The sequence below is a fragment of the Schistosoma mansoni genome, assembly GCF_000237925.1.
Source record: "Schistosoma mansoni, WGS project CABG00000000 data, chromosome 1 unplaced supercontig 0010, strain Puerto Rico, whole genome shotgun sequence".
In the NCBI taxonomy this organism is placed as follows: Eukaryota; Metazoa; Platyhelminthes; class Trematoda; order Strigeidida; family Schistosomatidae; genus Schistosoma; species Schistosoma mansoni.
Genome location: NW_017385987.1, coordinates 2,272,955 through 2,290,720, shown reverse-complemented (window position 1 = coordinate 2,290,720; position 17,766 = coordinate 2,272,955).

The window sequence follows — 17,766 nt, the reverse complement described above, 5'->3', positions numbered from 1 at the left end:
GTGAATAAGACATAGAAGCAGTAGTAAGACTTAGTAAACTTTATTGAATGTTTGATGATGCAAACAGATAGGGATTTTAACTAACCGACGAGTTTTCTATGCTTACGAGCACATTTCATCAACTACCAACCTACTAAGGCTCAAAACACTTCCAAGATAGGTAAAGAAACAAATGAGCCAAACTGTATCACTCCTTATATTTAAACAGCTCACTGTTCTAAGCAAATCCTAGACTATTTCGAGAGGAAGAAACCCATCATAAACATTTGTGTAGTGTTAGTGAAGATTGAAGACGACTACATTTCATCAACTTTTTCTCCATGATGGAAAATATACCCTGCCAATGAGAAAATTCTTAGTTACATATGATAATTTTTGTCTGTGTGAACTTTCAGTTTAAACTATGACGAGCAATTTTGTGTGCTCGTTCGTCTACAGGCCACTGTATTTGTTTCGATTATCAGTCAAGGATATATGCTTCAACAAGGTCTCTCTATAGACTGGGTTGAATCCTGGTATCACGTTAAGAAATATGGCTGCAGACAGATATCTATAACTTTGATTGTGTTTTAAGCCCCGTTTATTGGTGGATATCTGGTCAGTATATTGACAATCAAGTTGAAAATGGACGTCAGATGATTAAGAAAGTCATGTTCTTAGGAAAATTATCCAATGGAGTTATTCCTCTACGTTTTAATAAAACACTGATTTCTTGTTTATTCTCATTAAAGTTGTAGGAATAAACAGTCCTAACTATCCGAAAGAAATTACATTTGGCTGAAAGTCTTTATCTCCTTTAATTTAATAAGTGGTACTGTACCATTGTTCTTAGGAATCTCTAAACTTAAGTCATCGAATCTACTAATTACCAAACTTCAAGGTAGTTACAGCTTTTCAATATTATTTGAATATTTGCCGCTTGGTTATCGGTCAGTAATGGAGGTAAAATTTATTGCTTGAATTTCTGAGCTTTATTTTAAGACCTTCAGAACAGTATGTTGAAGAAACCAGTCAATGAAAATTAGCTACCATAATGGTGACCAAATGATTTTTTAAATCAGAATTTGTGGTTAACAAGAAACTTATCAACAATAATAGGTCAATACAGGTCTTCTTTAATTGTGTAGTTCTCTGGTAGTCAAAATATTTTGGTTAACAGGTAAATTAACACTATAAATGCCTAAAAAAATCAGATAAATGTTATTGCAAGGGAAGTCTTACTCACTGCCTTCTCATGGCGGGGGTGTTGTTTACGAAATTGAGAGGACGAAAAGCGAATGTCTGGCGCTCTAACCGGCTTGGTGGACACGGAGGGTCCACCTAGGGGAGTTGGAAAACCCTGATCCCAAACCAATGGTGCACATGGGCTCCAGTATCCTGAAAGAACAAATGGCGTATAAATCAATTGTTTGGTCACCGGCTATCATGGGACTGCATCTCCTTACGATGCTCCACTGCCTTGTGGATCAGAACTTTCGATCAAAGGCTCTAGGTGTGGCCCTCTAAGAAAACCACCTGCTTCGGTTTGGGCAACCGGGCAGTATTACAGCCCTCACACAAATCAAGTGAGATTTGTGTGGCGCATATTTATCTGGTGCCCCTTTGTACCAATATTTATGTGTTTAAATAAATAAATAAATATTGTAAGTAATGTATATGTTTAATCAGTTAGCTTAAATCGATAAAAATGTTAGAAATCACTTTTTGGGAAACTTCTCCCACCTAAACACCTTCAGCAACAATATCTCATTATTTTAACTTAATAACTAATACCTTCTACTCAAACAGAATGTAAAAAATGGAGATATACATGATTAAATAAACGATTAAGTGATACAAAAATCAATAATGATTTTCCTTATTATACTTTGTCTTCATTCTGCGAAAAGGTTATATCAAGTATTTTTTTCAGTTAGTGTTACAGTGAAAAGTATTACCTACATTGATTATAATCAATCATTACTTATGGTGTGTATCAATGATAATGTAAACTGATTATCTAAGACTATATATATACACATAAACACTGTAGAAATTTTAATAATTTCTGTTGTGAAATAGTCAAAATTAGTGTAAATTTAAACATATTAATTGTTTGAATATACATTCATATATTATTCTCTATTCCCATTCGGGTATTACAATAGTAAAAAGCATGTTTTGTCATTACTACCACTACTACTACTAATACTAATATAAAAAACAGTAGCTATGACCAAGTTCATTGACTTGTTATTTCCTGTAAAGTATACTGCATTTTATAAGTTCTTTTCTCGGTAATGAAAGGATTTGTATTGTAAAAAAATTCATACATTTTTAGAGTTTACTATTAACAACTAGGCAATAATTGAGTGTCAAATACATATGGCTATAATGTACATGAATACAGAAAATTAGAACTTCTTGATGAGAGATAGATTTTCGTCTGTAGCTAAATAATTTCATTACTACGGGGTTGTGGAGATTAAGTTTTTGATTGAGACCATGAATTGGTCGATGTTAGATCATCATTGAAAACCTGAAAACACAGAAAGACCGTTTAGTCCTAGTATGGGACTCCTCAGCAGCGAACATCCACGATCCCGCATGTGAGGTTTGACCCAGGAACTTCGATCTCGCGCAACTCAAGTGCTTACTAATGTCTAGCTTCGTGAGGGGATTCCTGGAGTTCTTGTGAGAAGCCGCGACCAGTAGAGCTTGTGCGTGTCAGGTAGAGACAAGTATCTACATCTGCTAATGAAGATAGTCGCGTGATTTTGTGGATTGGTTGAAATTGGACATGAACACCGTTGGATGCCGGCTCAGTGGTCCAGGGGTTAGGTGTTTGCTCATGGGACCGAAGGTCATGGGTTAGGGTCCCCCATGCGGGATCGTGTGTAGTTTTAGACTTCGATCATTTTAAGTATCATTTATGGCAACGGAAGTCATTTGACAGGTTATTATATTCATACTTTGTCTAATCGCTACGAAAGTAATCCTTCAACTTAAGTAATAGAATCAGAAAGCTGTTGGAAATTTACACTGAACATCTTTATATGCTAAAAATCAGTTACAAAATAAACCTTAGTGTTTGTTTTATAAAAATCATTTCAAAGAATACTTGAGTATTCTAAATGAAAATGGTAAAAATGAAGTCTACTTACTTATAAATGAATACGTATCATCGTGGTGGAAGAATGAGATTAAAGACAAAAAAAGTGTCGTAAATCAAAATAATATGTGACACAAGATTCTGCTTGATCTGGGATAGTAACAAGAGATCATAGAGTTGAAATAAATAATTGATTATGTAATGAAGGAGTCGAAAACATGAGTCGAAATCAGTCAATTAGAAGTTGAATTATAAATCTAAATAACGTGCCGAAATTAAAATAAGAGAGAGAAAATTCTGAGAACGTTATAATAAAATGACGACAAAGTCACCATGGCATAGCCAAGTTAGAAGTCAGTTTGTAATTTGCCTTCACTTCAGTATTGTTTTAAAATATATCACATTCAGATTGTGGTTTATTTAGACATTGAATTAAATTAATTCATCTGTATTTCTAATGAAAGGATAATCTTTAACAACTAGATTCAATGATAAATTCTATTTTGTCTTCTTCAACAATCAATATGGGCTTGACAAATACTGAAAAAACTGACTGTGTACTATGTTTTAAATGTATACTTTTCTTCGAACTAATGAATCATTATTAAAGAAGTACCAAATAATTCGTAAATATGAGGCATGTTTAGGGAGATATTGTTCATACTACGAAAGTTGTCAAGTCGAAATTTAACTGATAATAATTTTTACTGTGTAGCCATTCTAAAGTTATTGCCAGTGACAAAACAGGATAAAAAATGAGGGTTGGGCATGGGGTCAGCCACCCAATCCTGTAGAAAACAACATTATAGAAAAACCGATAAACAGAAAAAAATATTTAGGCCATTTTAACTCTCTCTTGCGAAGGGAGGATCTTCATTTCGGAAGTCAAGAGGCCGATGCCCCGTCTAACAACATAGGAACATGGAATGTGCGGACAATGTGCGAGACCGGGTGGAACAATCAAACGGTTGTGGAAACGAAATGATATAACTTGGAGGTTCTCGGGAAAATGAAACCCATTTCAACCGAGGTGGACAAAAAAGGTTATATTAGGGAGAGATGCTGCTGTATATTGGCTATCAAAAAGATGCATTCGTTCCTCTTTCTTCTGGTTTATGATGACCTCCACATCTGAGAGGAAGCACGAAATACAAAGGATTGCTTGGATGCGCCTAGATGATCTGAACTTTCCAGGTGACCTACTACTTCTGTTTCATACACAGCATCAAATGTTGGTGAAGATATCTAGTGTAGCAGCAGTCTCTTCGGCAGTAGGCGTCAACACAAACAAGGGAAAAAACATGATCTTGAAACACAGCACAGGGAACACCGACTCAATGACATTTGATGGAGAAGCCCTGGAAGATGTGAAAACTTTCACTTATCTGGACGGGATCATCGATGAACAAGTGGGATCTGATGATAATGTGAAGGTAAGGATCGCTGAAGCTGGGAAGCATTCATAAAATTGAAGAACGTGTGGAAATGAAAACAACTGTCATCGAACATCAAAAGGGAAGAGTAAGACCAGGTGATACTTTGTGTCGGCAATTCGAAGCATACACAGAGGGATGAATATCAACTAGAAATAGTTGGAAAGGATTGCCCAGAACAGAGTTCAATGGAGGATGTTGGTGAGAGGTCTATGCTCCTTTTTGAGGGTTAACTGGCGTTATATAATATATTATGATTTGAAAATAAATTATCACCACAAGTAAAAGTTGGATTTTTAATGATTCAGTGTTATATTTAGAGTATATTAGGAAAACGGGAAAACCATTCTTCATAGTATTGTTATTACTAACATAGGTTTAACGTAATTATCATAAGCTGATTAACTATAAATGCATTTTTGATCCAGGTATTATATTCTCACCTACCAGATACAAAAATTTTTTAATTTGTCTAAATTTTTCAGGAAAATTAGAATTAGGAAAAACATATTTTTACACTTCATTCAACGATAAAAGCATAAACACTTTCTTTGTAACTCGTTTGAACTCTGTATATTAAATAAATTGAATTTCATTCCCATTTGTTACGTAGCAGCTACCATGAATTAACTATTCTTACAATAAAAACTATATAAGAGAGAATTTCAGTGTAAGAGAATTATCGTGTCCATATCTGATTGTGATCGTTACTTAAAGTATAAGAAGAATTACTTACAAACCAAAGCTTGTATCTGTATTCAGAATTTAATCGTAATTTAAAGTAGCAGTTTTGCAGTGTGCAAAAATATAAAAAAATATCTATACCTCAGTAATAATTCTTTGCTGACTTTTTACTATTACCGGTGTTTCTAGCATCTTACTAAGTTTTATCTTTATGATTAAATCTATGATTAGTGAAGTGAATAAGTGTCTATCACAACTGTTATGATTAAACTAGTACTTCCTTAGAAAGTGGAATCATATAATGAGGAACGCTTCTGACGGATAACATTGTTGTCATTATCATAGTTTCCTAATTATATTTAATTTGACGTTTAACAAAAATATGAATTTAGTTCATTTCACAGATTTAACAATTAAAACTAACGTGATTGTAACAGACGAGTTGTCTAAAATTAGGCTTACAGTCGGTGAGCAGACACAAAATATCAAGAAATCTTTCAAAGGATATTCAAACGTAGCATCCATTGGTTCGTATTTTCTACTTTAGTCAATTCACTATATTACACAAACACAATTTGACCAAATAAACATTTGGTTTACATGATTACGCCTTTGTTTAATCATCACATATTTCAAATGTATACAGCCTTTCTATATATTAGTTCAACTATGATGATTGTTTACACACGATTAAATACAGGCGAAGACAGCAAATGTGGTAGCAGCCTCTGCATCAACAGGCCTCAACATACACAAAAGAAAAGGCAAGATTCTCAAATACAACACGGAGAACACCAACCCAATCACACTTGATGGCAAAACTCTGGAAGAGGTGGAAACATTCACGTATCTGGGAAGCATCATTGATAAACAAAGAGGATCGGATGCAGATGTAAAGGTGAGGATTGGCAAAGCAAGGACAGCATTTCTACAATTGAAGAATATATGGAACTCAAAATAACTGTCAACTAAATTCAAATTGAAAATCTTCAATACGAACGTGAAGACAGTCCTACTGTATGGAGCTGAAACGTGGAGAACTACTACGGCCATCATCAGGAAGGTACAAGTATTTATAAACAGTTGTTTACGCAAAATACTCAACATTCACTGGCCAGATACTATCAGCAACAGCGTTTTATGGGAGAGGAAGAACCAGCTTCCAGCTGAAGAGGAAATTAGGAAGAGATGTTGAAAGTGGATCGACCATACATTGAAGAAATCACCAAACTGCATCACGAAGCAATCCCTAACTTGGAATCCGGAAGGGAAGCGGAAAAGTGGAAGGCCGAAGAACACATTACGCCGGGAAATAGAAGCAGATATGGAAAGGATGAATGGGGACTGAAAAAAACTGGAAAGGATTGCCCAGGACAGGGTTGGGGGAGAATGCCGGTGTGCGGCCTATGCTCCTCTATGAAGGGTAACAGACGTAAGTAAGTAAGTAATAATGATTGTTGGAGAATACGTTAGATTGTCCAATAGAACGTATTCGTACAACTAAATTATTCCATTCCGATGAATATCTCTTCTATTACAACATAAATATTATTAGTTTTTTCTGATAAATTAGGAAGTTTTATTCAAAAGAATTATTTACTAGATATTGTTTTGAATAATGTTTCTTTCGGTTTCATAAAATACATATTTCATTTGGAACAGTTGTCTTAACTTTCATTGAAAATTAAGTCGTTTAATCTATTTGTTTAATGTAATTTCACTTTGCGGTCACAGGTGAACATGATGGATAAACACCAAACTGTTGTTACTTTGAATATAAAAGTATTTGAAAGTATTAAAAGGTTTGGTTTGAATTATACATTTGTTTGGTACACTAGCGTTTGTATATATATGCTTATATTTCTAGTATGTGATGGCATAACTAGTTTCGTGCTTATAATATCGAATTACAATTGATGTATTGCATTAAGTAATCTAGCAAACTACGAGAAAATAATCATACACGTAAGTTCGGAGAAAAAACTGAATAAACTAATGTCATAAATATTGTATCGATTTGTATGTAGCAATCTGTTGTTGCAGACTGCAAACTTACTTACGTCTGTTACACCTCATGGAAGAGCATAGGCCACCCACTAGCATTCTCCATTGAACTCTATCCTGAACAATCCTTTCCAGTTGCCTCCAGTTGCTATTCATTCTTTTCATATCTGCTTCCGATTCCCCACCCAGTATGTTCTTCGTCCTTCGTCCTTTTCGTTTCCCTTCAGGATTCCAATTTAGCGCTTGTTTCGTGATACAGTTTGGTGATTTCCCCAATGTGTCCAATCCACTTCTAAAGTCGTTTCCAATTTTCCTTCTCAACTGGAACCTGGTTTGTTCTCTTCCACAGTAAGCTGTTGCTGATGGTATCCGGTCAACGGACATTGAATATCTTACGTAGACAATTGTTTATAAATACTTGTACTGTTTTGATGATGGTTGTGATAGTTCTCGAAGTTTCAGCTTTGTACAGTAGGAATGCCTTGATGTTCGTATTGGAGATTCTGACTTTGATTTTGGCTTGTATACAGTTGTTTTGAGTTCCATATATTGTTCAAGTGTGGGAATGCTTTTTTTGTTTTGCCGATGCTCACCTTTACAACTGCATCAAATCCTCCTTGTTCATCGATGATGCGATAGCAGCTCACGTACAATTGAATTTGATCACAACTAATTTGGTTAAGCCCTTTTTTTTAACTTATTTAACGGACAGAGTCATTCGTACAATAACATTCTATCTATACTATTGTACCTTTATTATGTACGCTTGAGCATTGTTCATTCTGCTAGTCTTACTATTAGTCGCCTATTTGATTCAATGATTCATTCATTTCACTATGTATATATATGTACATCTTAATCCTGTTTACTGACTCGCTTACTCGCTGACTGCATGACTCGTTGACTCGCTGACTCGATCACTCGCTCGCTCATTCTACTCTCACGCTCACTCGCTTGCTTTACGGCACTATTCTTTCATGCTTGCTTAACGTGCCTGTAATTTGGGATATATGTGTGTAGTTCAATAATAAACGCAATCAACACTTCGTATTTGCCTTCTGATTTATACACCGTTGGGGCGTTATCGAGTAACGGTTATCAGGACGAACAATGTACGAAGTTTAAGGATAATATCGAATACCGACCACTACAATGCTATCCAGATACTGTAAACCATAATCACTTAATTAGACTTCGAATACTTCACTGTTATTTCATTTCATTATATTAGCAAATATTGTTTTATTCAGGAATTAACCGGTTAAGGTAGTCTTTCCAATAAATAAAGATGTAATGCTTATATCATAAATGAACTACCATCGACTTACGAAAAAGCAATATCTCCTTTGAAATATATATTTATTCATGTGAAAAAGCTTTGTTGTCAGATAAATAACAACTATTCTGTTTTAGTTATTTTAAATCTCGTGATAGAACTGAATTTTGTATATACACTGATTATTGAAAGATAATTATGGTTAGAATCTAAATAGAGCATTCTTTAAGAGTTATACTACAAATAGTACAGAAGAAAGTTACTTGTTATCATTCCTTAATGATTTAAAATAAACAAAAATGGGTTAAAATTTTAATGTACCTTATCACTCTTTATTCTTCAATCAATTTAGTTTTCGATAGTAAAATGTAATAAAAATTTTTTTCCGTCGGTTTAAAATTGTGAACGATAAGATAAAAAAAAGATAAGTCATATTCTACACCAATATTTGAATGAGTATAAGTATAAATACTTATACATGGATCCATTTGTGTTGATAAAAGAATATGAATATATTCAATTAATTATACATACGTAATAGTGTATAGACATGTTTATATTTAGATGTATGTATATAGATTTATGTATGTTTATATTGATAAATGATTGATAGTATTATTATACTATGATTAACAATATTAGTATTTTTGTATAGTTGAAATCATGAGTCAATTGAAGCTAAACCACCAAGGAAAACCTGGAAACACTGAATGGCCATTCAGTCCTATTGTGAGACTCTTCAGAATTGCCCATCCACGATCTCACCTAACGAGATTCAAACACACGATCTATCAGTTTCGCCCGCGAGCGCTTAACCACTAGACCACTGAGCCGGCCGGCATCCAATGGTGTTAATGTCTAACTTCAACCAATCCACGAAATTGAGCATCCATTTCACCAATGTCTTCAGCGAGTTGATATCTCACAACGGTCCTGGTTGAACTCCACTGGTTAATGCTTTTCATCATAACTCCAGGAAATACCTCATGGGGCCAGTCACTAGTGAGCATATGATCATTATTAGAAGGGGGTTTTGTGGAGATTTTGGTAATTTTATATAGTTGATCGCGAGGCGGGATCGTGGATGCGCACTGCTGAGGAGTCGCACAATAGGACGAAACGGCCGTCCAGTGCTTCCAGGTTTTCCATGGTGGTCTAGCTTCAATTAACTCATGATTTCAACCATATAAAATTACTGAGATCTCCACAAAACTCCTTTCTAATGTTCGTATTTCTCCGTAATACATAAATTGGTAATTGATACAGTATGAATGAGGTCAGTAGCAGTTAAAACATGTATTCAAACAAAAGTGACATCATGATGTCAAACGAATAATTCTAGTGAGCATTTATTAAAACTCTAACTATATGTCCTAGTTATTTACTGATTAATAACTGTGAAATACTGACATACATAAGTATATCACGGAAAAAACAGTCTCTTTACAGAATACGTGATTAGTAATGAAGTTCACAAATAACGTTTCCAGAAAAAGCTTTTGATGACAATTGCTATCTGTACTATTTCATGATAAAGTTGTTTAAATCATATTCATGATACTTAACTCATATTAATAGTATTTTAAGCTTGGGGTTGTGACAGTAAGGGCTTTAAGAATACTAATTTTTTTCTTTCATTTGATCTTTTACCAATAACTGACTTTACTTAACTGGTTAAACTTGAATCCCTTAAGTACATATTGATAGTAACTTAAACAATCAAGAAAAATTATCCGCTTTATTGTTCTAGACTTATAAACTGATAAACTTAGAAATTGTTCATAATTATTGAGGTTGCTAAATCCCCAGAAATCACCTGGTAAACGCCTTATTTTTGTAATTTTATTATGGAAATTCGAATATCTCATTTTCTCACCAAAAGCGCCTATTTTTACCTTTAGTTTGTATTTTACACCTGGAAGGGTCTTAAATGTGATTGATTGGTTTCCTCTTTTAGTATGTTATTGTGTGACGCTTTCCAAGGACGATTTTACACTATATATATATATATATATATATATATATATACGAATGAGTTGTGTCAATCCTCATTCACGCATCCAGCCGCCTATGGAATATGTACCTCTCCCGGCTGAATTTCGTCTTCCCCCTCTAATTAGCAAGTCCGGAGAGCAGTGTAATAGCTTAGCTTTTCCTTTTGTTATGTTGCTGACTTTCGTTCTGTTCGCCAATTTTAGGTGATATTGTAGTGTCTTCATATATAATAATAATGAAACCTTTTAGACTTGTCATTAGTTTAATCATTTATTTTTGTTATGTAAATGTTGCCTTCTTTATATTCCACTTAATATAGATTTATGTTATATGGATACAAGCACAATGAATTTTATTGATTCTATTATGAATCTAAAGTCAAAGTATGGTAGAGCAATAAAAAAAACACACTTGAAACTACTTTAAACGTTTTCGAACTGAATCGACCCTATCAATATTCGTCTGAAATTATTCATGAAGGTCTAGTTAAAGAGATTTTACTTTTACATTTTACAGTTATTTATAAATTTAAATTAAAATATAGCAGTTATAACTTTGACCAATGAATCCTGTAAAGAAATATAACTTTTCAAGAATATTAAGAAGTTAATGCTCTAGATATGTTTGAACAAGACAAAAGCAATATAATCTGAAGAATAAAATACATTATTCAAGCATTAATGTTTTTGAACGATTACCGATAGCCTAGAGGTATAAAGAGTAACATTCCTAAAAGATGAGGACAACTTTTAACATTAAAATGAAAATTAAGAAAATGATAGCTTATTATAAGAAAAGATTACATGATTAAGTAATGAATATAGATACACATCAATAAAAAATCTACTGTCACTACTAGAACTTCATGTGAAACAGAAACCAAGTTATGTTACTAAGTTAGAAATCAGCTAAGAATAAATAAAGTTGGTGAATTAGAAAAAAAATACGATAACTGATAAATTAGAATTTAACCAGGTGTTATATTCAGTATAAACATTTCCTGTTTTAGCTAGCTGAATTGACAGAATTAAGGTCGTATTTAAAAAAAACACATTTCACAATGATTGACCTAATCTTAAACATTTGACCTATTCTTGTTTAGTTTGCTTTCTTTGTTTTTTTTTGCCTAAGAAGTGATAACAGACTGATTGATTTGTTTTTTTAAAAGAATTTCCAGTTAGATATTCAAGATTCATTCTTATGTTAGAAGAAATAACCTTCCTGAATTTATTGTTTAAACATTAAAACTTTTTCTTTTTGTTTAAAAGTGCGTTTTCTTTAAGAATCTATCACTATCTTCATATCAAATTTAATTAATGCATAATATATAGTTGAAATTATGAGTCTATTGAAGCTAAACCACCAAGGAAAACCTGGAAACACTGGATGGCCGTTTAGTCCTATTGTGAGACTCCTCAGCAGTACGCATCCACGATCTCGCCTCGCGAGATTCGAACACAGGACCTATCAGTCTCGCACGCGAGCGCTTAACCACTGGACCACTGAGCAGGCTGGCATCCAATGGTGTTAATGTCTAACTTCAACCAATCCACGAAGTTGAGAAAACCATCTCACTAGTGTCTTCAGTGAGTTGATATCTCACCACAGACGTGGTTGAACTCGACTGATTGCTGCTTCTCACTAGAACTCTAGGAAATACCTCATGGAGCCAGTCACTAGTGAGCATATGATAAGGGGGTTGCTTGTGCATAATGTCTTCATGCAATACTATTAGAAAGGAATAAATAATGACTGATAAATAGTGGAAATTATGAAATTTTCTCAACGTTTACTTCCGGCACATGTGTAATACTACAATGATTCGGACAAATTAGGTTAGAACAACACATTTAAGCGAACAATATTGTTTTCAATTAGATCGTCATCAGACTTTAATATACATGAATATTGATACGAAAATGTTAAACCAATCAAGGTTATTTGAGTCAATAATCACAATGAAATAGGTTGGTAATTTGGATATCATTTAGGATCGTAAGTTATCAATGTAAACTTATGAGTTGTTAAATAAGCGATAGAAAAATAGTTGATATGATGAAAAGTTAACTCGTTTCATTGATTCAAACTAAAGATTTTGTTAATAGTTGTAAACCGTTTGTAATTTTAAAAAAATGGAAATTTAGAAATATTTAATTTATTTTGGACTGAATTATGTAACTTTTTTTTTAGAAAAACCATGACATAAGAATTAAAACCAAGTTAAGAATGAAGCGTTTGCCTGTCGTTAACATTGAGTACTAGTAACACGTACTGGTCACAGAATTCAGAAATATCATACATCATTTCCGAATAAATGTTTATAACTGTAAGTGAGGAAAAACGTAATAGCTACTTAGTAGTAAGTTAATATCAAGCCATCACTTAGGATGAAACATATGTATCTATAATATGTTAAGGACAGATTTCTCAAATTTATATATATATATATATATATATATATATATATATATATATATATGGTTAATGTACAACCCATTTATACATGTGAACTAATTACAAGGGCATACGCGTCATTATTAATTATCTTCAAGAAGTAGTAATAAATTACATTCGTTGACAGAACTCTTTTCAGGGTAATGAGATATAGAAATTTTCCTGAACGTATATTGACAGTTTATTCGTTTTAATCTGGAGAAAAATGAAAATGATTCAGTTTGGAAAGTTTATTATTTTATTCTACATTGATTTATAATTCAAGAAGATAAAAATATACTTAGAATTTCTCATTATACACTTCATGATGATAGACAAGACTTCTTACTCAATGGAGCATAGGCCGCCAACCAGCATTCTCAAACCCACTCTGTTCTGAGCATTCCTTTCTAGTTCTATCCAATTTTTGTTCATTCAGACACGACTAATGCATTGAAACAATCATCATTCCGTTAAATATTTCTACTTTTTATTTGATAAAGACTCAATAAAATCTATCAAAACCATAAACGTAGTTTTAGCTTTTTTTTTAATTCATTTTACTCATCATCTTTCAATTTATAATTGTCATAATGAGAATTAAAACTGACCATAACATTCAATTCTATCCTAATGACAATGAACATTAAAGCTGGTAAATATAATCGATAAGATATTTCTCTCCTATTAGTACTACCACTTCTTACATAATCATTCATCTTTCTTATTCTTTTACTTTTAGAAAAAAAGACAAATAGCGTTGAAATGTACTTCAAATGATTAACAGAGTTTAAGAAACATTTTAAACAAAGAAAAATACAAGATTTAACATTGATAAAATCTATGAAAGTGAATAAAGGGAAAAAGACAAGATAACTAGAAGCTAAACACTGGAGAAATAAAAAAAAACTGTTAAAGATACGGTAACAGAAAGAAGTAGAGAAGGTATAATAAAAAAGGAAACATTGAACTAAACTAGAAACTAAACAAAAGTACATGACATGTAACCTTTTGTTAAATATTCATGGAAACAGAAAGAATATAAAACAAATATAAAAATAATGATAATTCTAGTTATTTAGGTCAGCCTAACTATTCTTAGTTGACCGTTTTATTGTAGGTAATAAACTAAATACATAATGTTTTGAAATCTTATATACCCATATATGTGTATTCCCTTTTTAAAAAAGTGGAGTACATCATAGGAATAAAAGATTTTTAGAAAATTTGTCAAATTTCCGAATAAAAGAAACTTAAGCATGACTAGGTAACTAAAGTGTTGCTTATAATAATAAAGTAGTTCAGTAATGTGGTAAAGATATTCATTTTAAATGTCTCTTACTGTAATTACAATTTGTTAGGAATAATTATTATGTTCTGTAATCTGAAGTAAAGTTTACATCGTTGACTCAAACCAACGTGACATTGTATCATTTTGTGATTAATATCAATCATTAAGGAAAATCGATAGGCTGTAATCAAAACTTAATTATGAAATATAATTTCGATAAATATTTACTCGTTGGTCAGAGTTCATTTCTTAAAGTATAACTTCAATTCACTTGGTTTTATTTGGTTGGATCTTACCATTGACGTTTAGAACTACAATTGATCAGTCTCTTATTGGTCATGTGTGCATACTGTGCGTATTGCCTCAATATAGCCTTAATTCACAAGCATTATAAGCAAAGATAGTTGGTGGCTAGCAGTGGAACCCAGGACGCACATTTTGTCGACTCAGTAGCTAAGTGGATAACGCGATGGCGTTTGAAGCGAACGGTACTGGGCTCGAGTCCCAGAGTGATACATCAACTCACAGATTCAGATACATCCAGCTGACGAGTCCCAAATAAGACGAAACGCGCGTCCTGGATTCCACTGTTAGCCACTATCTTTCTTTGCTTATAACTTCAATTGTTTTGCTGGTTAGCAAATTTAGGAAGTATAATAACTTTATAAGTCTGGACGTCTTGAATAAAAGAAATTATTTCAAGAAATTGTTAGGAGTGGAGTTTGGACTATTTCTTAAACTGGTCTCTCTATACAAGAATATGTGGTTACAAGTGTAACGATTTTTGTTTGTAAATGTAGTTGTGTTATAAAAGTTTAAAAAAAAGAATAAGAATCTAGTTATAATAAAATAAATTTTATTCCAAGAACTACGTTAATAATTCATTGTTTAAGAGGTGTATTTATCTCTCGAAAAGCTGATAAAAAGTTATCATCTCTAAAGTCAGACCACATAGAGATAATCAGGCTAAGTGACTTTCAGTATTATTGGATGACAAACTTAAATTATAATTTGCCGTCAACTTTCATTTCACATCATGGTTCATTAATAATGATCTGACCATAAGGACCGAATTTTCTAGAGTATGATGCAACGGGGATGAAATCTGAAAATTCTGAGTATTTTAAAGTGGAAAAATACGACTTGTTAATTAGTTCTGACTTTTAAATTTCGAGAAAAACATCAAATCCTAGAGAAAACAATCTTGAGTTTTTCGTAGGGCACCTAGATAAGTATGGGATCAATAGACAAGATACTTAAAGCGTAAGTATTTCAGGGGTAACTTTTATAACTGTAACAATATATGGCGAAAATTTTACTTTCCGTAGAAACTTTAATTTACATAATATGTTGAATGAATACGCTGAAAAGTGTTTATATTTGTGATACTACCCTTTCCGACGGGTTGGGTTTCTTCCTCATAAATGTCTAACGAAGTAATTAAAAGGTTTGGGCTTAGCATTGTAATCATTTTATCAACAGTTGTGAATTAACTATGAAGATCTGGTTCATCCAGTCATTTAACTACCACTAGTTTTAAAAAGATTTAAGTGCTTTATTCATACAAGAATTTCTCTTGATATATTCTTGATGACTTACGAATTATACCAAAAGTACCTTAAACAGCTAATTACTAATTTCATACATGAGTTCAGGAAAAAACCATAAATCTTCTAAACAGTTTGATTATATCTTAATTTAGTAGCAATTTAGCTGTTTTTCCGCTTTACAGTAAAAATATTCAAATTTCAAGAAAACATGTTTGACTTCTAATTTTAATCTTAACTTGTAGTGTATATGACGATTACTTGAAATGAACGTCCATCCATAACTAATTTATTTATTTGTGATTCATTTTGATGTACTCTCAATTCGAAAAAGCACCCATTTAATGTTTCAGATAAAGTTTTTGTTTTCATTGAGAAAAAGATCTTTTCAAATCTACATTTAACATTTTGACAATAATTGGATTTCAAGTATATAATTAGAAGTGATATAAATTACATCTGATTATCTATGAATGATACTTTAAAGCATGGAAAGTGATGTTTTTGTTTCCTTAAACCACATACGAATATGTCTGAAATATAAACTTGTATTGAAAATAAATAATTGTATTTTCATAGTTGAAATTATGAGTCAATTGAAGCTAAACTACTGTGAAAAACCTGGAAGCACTGCACGGCCGTTCCGTCCTATTGTGGGACTCCTCAGCAGTGCGCATTCACGACCTCGCCTCGCGAGATTCCAATCCAGGACCTACCCTTCTGATTATAAATAATTGTATTCATTAAATGCTTGAAAAATGCTCTAGGAATGACTAGTTAAACTCATGTAGTTTTGAAGCACATTTCTATTATGTGAAATATTAACTCCTGAAATGAAGTCTAGAAAACAGGCTTTAAAGTTGTCACTCACTAGGTAAATCAGAATACTTTAACAAATAAGCCCAAACTATAATTGAATCCCTTTTAGCTCAACTGAATCAGAAATCTAATTTTTTTATATCTTGTTGCAATTAACTTCATTAGATTGTGTATAAAATGATTTGAAAGGTTGATAAAATGATAGCTGAAAATAGAAACATTTAAGGAACTAAATCTTCTCACTAAATAATGAAAAAAAAAGAAACCCACCAGAATAAGAATAGTAGAAGTTATTGGTTTTACTGTAATATACTATGATACAAAAAGATAGATTTATATCTGAAGGCCTGAAGAATTTACACTTTTTGAAGGAAAAGTGTGTAAAATGTTAGACTTAGGTGTAAAAAACAGTTACGTATTTGATTCGTTATGAGATGACTATTTCTTCACTCTTCCAAAAAGTTCAGCGAATAAAATGGACTATCTATCTATCCATATATATATATATATATATATATATATATATATATATATATATATAACGTCGACCGACATATTGTTTATGGTTTCTGTCGTTGTCAGAAAAAAGATGGTATCAATATACGCTAATTTTGAAAGTAATTAGATCTGACATTTATTTTGTAGTTCAAAAACACTTCTAAATGAAAATTATTAAGATGGAATGTTCAAAAATCTTTTAATTATTTAATTTAACTTTAGATTTAGTTCAATCACAGCTACTTATTTGAATGTATATAAATGACTTTATAAAATTTTAAAAATTACTAACATGTACATTCTCATGTTTAGTAAATAATCATAGTATTACTGTAGGACCAACAATCAAACCAAAGGGAGGTAAAACCAAAGTAAAGAAGTAAACAATGACAGGTTTAAGGTCAACAAGAATCAATCAACACCGAGGTCTACATGACAAGTTGTGAGCCATTTGTGGAGAAATTTGAACACTTCACTTCTACTCGAAGTTTGTGCTGATGATGTCGTTCAGAAGAACGATGAAAGCTCCACAACCAAACCATCCAGCTCAGAGAACAAAAGTCCACCAAAAAAGAGATAGTTACTTTTAAAATGTTGGAAATTTGTTTTTAATTTCAGTTTTATTTTTGTGAAAAATATATAAAGCAACAATGGTTTTCATGAGATTTAAACGTATTTCTAGGAAATTTCAGTGA